The 6,788-nt window shown below is 43.8% G+C and overlaps 1 non-coding gene across 1 annotated transcript; it reads right to left on the reverse strand.

Moving 5' to 3' along the window:
- Positions 1 to 6,257: 6,257 nt before the first annotated feature.
- On the reverse strand, positions 6,258 to 6,390 carry LOC116092732. Its single transcript, XR_004119452.1, has one exon. It is a non-coding gene; the product is annotated as a small nucleolar RNA SNORA51 (small nucleolar RNA).
- Positions 6,391 to 6,788: the final 398 nt, after the last annotated feature.

The raw sequence follows: 6,788 nt of genomic DNA on the forward strand, positions 1-6,788 counted from the left end.
TTGATTTTTGGTTTGAGTTTTAAAACAAAATTTATATAGTTGGCCTGCGTTGTACCGAGGTGGGGCTTGTTGCTGAGGCCGATGGCTCTCTCTCTCCATGCTTCTGAGGCCTGTAGCTGCATGGCACATTGGTTAAAAAGGAGGCAATGGGTAAATGAGATATTTTATTATAGGAAAGAGAAAATAGGCAGGTTAAGTAGGGAGAAGGAAAGGAGAGAAAGTAGAGAAGAAGAGAAGGAAAGAGAGAGAGAGAAAGGAAAGAAAAGAAGCAAGAAAGCAAGAGAAGAACAAAGAGCAGGAGAGGAAAAAAGAAGCAAGAGAGGAAAGAGGGCAAGAGCAAGAGAGGAAAGGAAGAAAAGCAAGAGTGGGACAAAGAGCCAGAGAGAAGAAGAAGGCAAGAGAGGAAGAACAGGAGAGGAAGAGCAGAGACGAAAAGCAGGACAGCGAGGAGGGGGCAAGCGCCCCTTTTATTGTATGGGGCGTGGCATGCCTGGCTGTGGTCAGATGACGGGGGCTAGGGTCTAGCTTGGGGCTCCCAGCATTCTAGTTAGATGTGTGCCTGACAGGGCACACATCTCCTGCGGGAGCATCTGTGAGAGGTTGTGACTGAAACAGGAGCCAAAGACTCAGGAGTTATAGCTGAGCTCCTTCCTCCCCGAGCAGTCAGAGACTGCCCACTGAGGGAGGCTCCAGGGCTCAAGGACAATTACTCAACTGAGCCTAAGTTGCCTGAACAAACCACTTCCCTACACTGCTCCACAAGCTCTCTGTCCCCCACCTCTTTGTTGGGATTTCAGGTGTGTGCCACCATACCTGGCCTTCACCTGTATTTTGAAGTATGAACTCACAAGTGTTTTAGAAAAGTAAGAGAATCAAGTGTTGGGAAAGAAGATAGCCCCTCAAGACAAGGTGGAAAGTATAGACTAACATCAACTCATGGCATTTAAACTTAATTATAAAATCTTTAAAAAAGTAAGTGATCCAGTGCATGGAATACTAACACTAGAGAACTTGAGGCAAGAAGATCTGAGTTCAAGGACAGGCTGGACTTCATAGAAATATTCAAAAGAAAGAGGAGGGAGGAAGGAAGGAGAAGCAGGAGCAGGAGGAGCTTTGTGTTATTCAAAGAAGCAAAGAACAAATACTCTCTGGCTTACATACATGAAGATCATCCTTATCATAGAGTAAAAAATGAAAGGAAGATGGCAAAAGCAAGCCAGTTGGAGGATGACAGCGGGACTTGGAGATCTGAGAAGGAAGGGTAGGGTGCAGCAATGGTTCGAGTAGACTTGAGAGTCAATTCTGGGAGGTCAGAGAACTGGAGAAGTCTCAGAACATAAAGCACATGAGTTCATGATTAATGGATGGATCAACAAATGAAAAAGAAGTGTCTAAGTTCACTCTCATTCCCTGGTGTTACTAATATTATTACCATCGCTCAGGAAGAGGTGTAGGCTTGGGAGGCATGAACGTGGAGCATCTGCTGGATAAACAAGTGGCTGTGTCCAACAGGCTAGAATCAGGAGTCCCAGGCTTTATAGACAGAGCTGCTTACAGCAGTTCTCAACACTCTACAAAAGGAAGTGAAATGAAATTACAGAGAACAAAGTAGCAAGAAAATGAGTCTGGACAAACTCTGAGAGAATCTTAGTTCATTGTGCAACTAGAAAAGGCCTAACAGGAAACTATGAAAGATTAAACAGGCAGGGAAAGTCTTAGAGGCCACCCACACGAAATATGCATGGCAACAACTGTAAAAGCAGCTACAACAGCCACAGTGGCCATAACTACAATTCACCATGAATAACTATAAGCCAGACAGACATGATCGGCATTTGGCCTCAAGTCACCATGTAGATTAGATTTTCTTATCTTCATCTCATTTCAGAGATGATGGTGTCAGGTCAGCGGGTGAACAGCAGAACTGAGATTTCAGGCCACCACTGCAAGTGACTACGCTGTTACTGTGTTATTGACTACCAGGGAGCAGTGAATCATGGCTTGCCCTTCTTTCACAGAAGTATCATGAGGTCTCTGAACTCTCTGAAGATGAGGAGCCTGGAGAGAAAACTGGTAGTAAGCGTTTTTCACCCCTGCATAATTGGCTCATTTTCCTATTAGAAGATGAATAAAATATTAATGAAAAATGGGGAGTCTATCTAACTTTCTGTATTTCTATCAGAGCAAGGAGAGATAACGTTTTAAGTAGGAAGAATATAGGACATCGTAATTTACTGAAGTAAAATTAAAATACTGAAAATGGTCAGCCTCAGATTCCTGTGACAGGGGCTGTGGCAGGCAAAGAAGCAGGATTCTTGGCTATCATTATGCTATGAGGAAGGCAACAGCCAAAGAGAGTCAAGGGAGGGAGAGCCTTTTAGACAAGGGTGAAGATAGAGCATTTAAGATGCATTTGTGAAGGAGAATAAGACAGGCGAGGATGATGGGGACTCTCTGGAGCAAAGGTGAAGGATTAGCCTTGGAGAAGAGGAGAAATAGATGAGAACAGCTCATACTTGCTCACACACACACACACACACACACACACACGAACACACACACACACACACACACACACACACGCACACGTCGCAGGAAGGAGAGAGAGAGAGAGACTAAAAATAAATAAATAAAATAAATAAATAAACAAAGCAAAATCCATGTCAAATAGGAGTCTCCAAAGCAGATAGGTACCAATGCATGGGAGCTCTACACAAAACGGGGGTGGGAAAGGATGCAGTGGGGGTGGGGCTGCAGGCAAACTTGACTGTGCATTCATCACCCAGGGTTATCCATATGGAAGGAAAGTTGTGACTGTTTAACATCAGCTGTGGAGGCTGGCCGTAGCTTCAACTGACTCTTCTGCCTCATCCTGTGGAATAGCTGAAATGGCAAATGCATACTCCTGTGTCTGTCATAGCTACCATTTGCTTCTTCTCCTCCTCCTCCTCTTTCTCCTCTTCTTCTGTCTGCTCCTTGGGTCCCTCATCTTCAAGTCTACTGTAAGCAAACCCAGCACTTCGGCAGATACTGGTACTTGGCAGGGCTGGTGGCTTAACTTTGAGATGTCTTCTCTGTCTGACTGAGATTGAGTGGTGCAGCTAGCAGTGGGACAGCACTCAGTATGGTGCTAAACTCTGTGCCTTCTGGTGTGCCCTTCCTGACCTTAGAATTAATTCCCAAGGAGAATGGAAGTGTGAGCAAGTACTTCTTTTTAAAAGGGGAGGGACTTGGGCAGAAAAGCACTGAAGTTCACTTCCAAATTGTTCCATTTTTGTTTACTAGGACTTTTAAAATCTTTGTCCTTATGTACAGGAACAGGGTATCTGCAGAGAGAGAAATATGGAGAAGGGAGTTTAAGGGAAGGTTTGGAGAGCTGGTGGAAACATGAGTAAATGCAGCTGACAGCCAGGCTGAGGAACGCAGAACCAGAGAACAACCAGAAGTCCCACGTATCTGAGTTTGGTTTCAGTTTGGTTTGGTGTGGGGTTTGGTGTTCTAACACATGGTAGCCGGCCTGGAGAGCACTAGATAGCGCAAGCAGGTCTCCAACTTGTGTTACTCCAGCGTTAGCATCTTAGGAGCTAGATTTAGAGGTATACACCGTGTCCAGCTCGGATGCTTCTAATGGCGTCAGATACCACTCTGATTTAGCTTGTTCAATACTGTCTAGGACCAAAAGGAAAGGCTCTGCCCTTTTATGGGTTACAGAGTCTTGGGTGTAGGCAGGGTGAAAGACTATGAACTAACAGTCCATCATAAGCCTAGTGAGGATAGATAAATGCAGCCAGGCTTGGTAGCACATGTCTGCAGTCCTAACACTGGATAGACCAGGAATTCGAGACCAGTCTCCCCTATGTATTGAGTTGGAAGCCTGCCTGGGTTACCAGAGACTCAGCCTTAAGATACACAAACAAACAAGCAGGGAGTCCACAAGATGGCTCTTTGCATAAAGCACTTTCGCTAAGCCTGATTGACAGTTCTATCGCCAGGACCCACATCAAGGAAGAAGAGCACTGACATCCATAAGTGTCGTCTCACCTCTACATGTACACTACACTGTGGGCTTGCAGCACACATGTACATGTACACACATACACACACACACACACACACACACACACAATTTTTTGTTTTGTTGGGGTTTTTTTGTTGTCTGTCTGTTTTGAAAAACAATGGTATCACTATGTGACCTTGGTTGGTCTAGAACTAGCTATAAACCCCAGGCTAAACTCCACTCACAGTTCCAGCCATCTCTGTCTCCCAAATGCTGAGATTAAAAGTGGATACTGACACACCTGACCAATACAATAAGTAGAATTTAAAATTTTTAAGTAAACAGATAGGAAAATAAGTGAACATTACTAAAACAAACAAAAAATAAATTGTACAATGATACCCTCCTCTTGGTATTCCCACATAAGATCAGTTTTGATCTGTGAGATCAGCAGCAGACAGCAGATGTGTCCTCTTATATTAGTTCATAAAAGACTGACTTCCTACTTGGGTACTCTCTCTGTGTCTCTGTCTCTGTCTCTGTGTGTGTGTCTCTGTGTGTCTCTGTCTCTCTGTCTCTGTCTCTGCCTCTCTCTCTCTCTCTCCCTGCCCCCCCTTGTTCTCATTCTAGGGAAGCCAGCTGTCTTATGAGAATACTCAAGCATTCAAGGGAAAGCCCCACTGGCAAAGAATGGAGACTCCTAAGCCATGGCCTATGAGGAATCCACATCAGTCATCCACTGTGTGCGTAAGCTTGGAAGTGGGTTCTCCAGGCCAACTTCAGCTCTGAAATGACTCCAGCCACAGCCTATGACTTCATCAGAGACCATGAGCCAGAACCACCCATTACGCCATTACTGGGTGTCTGGCCTTCGAAAACTGTATGAACTAATAAGTGTGTTGCTACAAGCTACTGCGTTTCAGAGCATGATTTTAAGATTGTGATAAATAACTAATGAAATCCGCTTATCTAAAAATCATACAAAAATTTTTACAAACCTAAATTTCCAAGATGCAATTGGATATTTACAAAGCCAAAGTGTTATGTGCGATCCAAAAAAAAAGGGGGGGGGATTTCTTATTGCAAAAATGTTAGCCTAGGTTCTGAAGAGAGGAAGGCCACAGATGAACTAGCACCCACTTGGGTCCTATTACTATTATCCCCTTCACTAACATGCTGAAGGAACAACCCTGCATACGGTGAGAGCCAGGCAGCAAAATGATTTTGTTCATGACTGGTATGAGGCTTAGCAAGCATGAGCCTTAGAAACCATTTTGTCTGGTTACGGTTCTACCAGACACACATAAAGGTTTTCAGGGGTCTTGATAAGAGCTCTTACAGGCACAGATTTGATCTTCACTCTTTGTTATCTTTTTGTTTTGTTTTGTTTTGTTTTGTTTTTCTCTTGTAGAGAATGGTATTAGTTTTATGATTCCTGGCATTAAATATCCAACATAAACAACCTAAAGGAGAAAGGGTTTATTTCGGTTCCAGGTTCAGAAAGGGTCAGCCCATTGGTTGAACCTCCACAGTGATGCTAACTGTGAGTCTATGTGTAGAAGCAGAGGCTCCTCTCAGGTTCAGAAAGGGTCAGCCCATTGGTTGAACCCCCACAGCGATGCTAACTGTGGGACTATGTGTAGAAGCAGAGGCTCCTCAGCTCAGAGCTGACAGGCAGCAGAAACAGGAATGGTCATCTTATGCCCCAAGGAACCCACCCCGAATACTTCCTGTAGCTAGGCCACACCCTCTGAAGTTTCTACCCCCCCCCCCCAAACAATCCCACCAGCTGGAGACCAAAGTTGAAAGTGAGCCTGGGAGACTCTTGAAACCTTCATAGGAGTTTAGGGATTCAAAACAAGAATTCCGGGCAGGCAGTAATGGTGCAAGACATTAATCTATTAACTTGGGAGGCAGAGGCAGGCAGATCTCTGAGTTCACTCTACCCTTGGTCTTCAGTGAGAGTTCCAGGACATCCAGGGATACACAGAGAAATCCTTTCTCTAAAAACAAACAAACAAACAAAAAAACAAGAGCCCTGACTGCTCTTGCAAAGGACCTGCACCCATATGAAGACTCACAATAAAACTCCACTTCCAGGAGCTCTGATTCCCTCTTCAGACCTCCACAGGTACCAGGTACACACGTGGTACACTTCCAAACACACAGGAAAAAACACTCATAAACATAAAATAAATAAATCTAAAATTTTAATGTATATACTCTTGTTTATATATTAACTTTAAATTTTAATTTTTTTCCATGTCTCCCCATTCACAATTCAGACCAGGCACAGTGGCCTAGGCTGAGGTGTATATAGGGTAGGTTTATTCTGCCTCCTCTTTCTATACAGTCAGTGTAGGAACACAGCCTGTGGTAAGCACAAGGAGGCCTAAATTTTAATTTTAATACATACTTACACATATAAATATTTAAATGTCAGTTTGGGCCAGCAAGGTGGTTCATCAGGTAAGAGTATTTGCAACACGCCTGAGAAGACCTGTAGGGTAAGAAGGAGGACTACCACAAATCTTCTTTTGATGTCCATGTGCAAATTTGCTATGTAGCCTATCCCAGAAATCCTGATCCTTTTGCCTCTGCCTCCAAAATGCTGAGATTACTGGTGTGTGTCACTGTGCCCAGCTACGTGTACTTTCTCTACACACACACACACTATACACACATACATAATACACACATACACACGTACATACATATACATGTGCATCACGTACAAGCACAAAATAAAAATAAACTTAAAAATATATAATAAATCACTTAGAGAGGTTTG

Source organism: Mastomys coucha, unplaced genomic scaffold (assembly GCF_008632895.1).
Source record: "Mastomys coucha isolate ucsf_1 unplaced genomic scaffold, UCSF_Mcou_1 pScaffold15, whole genome shotgun sequence".
Classification (NCBI taxonomy): domain Eukaryota; kingdom Metazoa; phylum Chordata; class Mammalia; order Rodentia; family Muridae; genus Mastomys; species Mastomys coucha.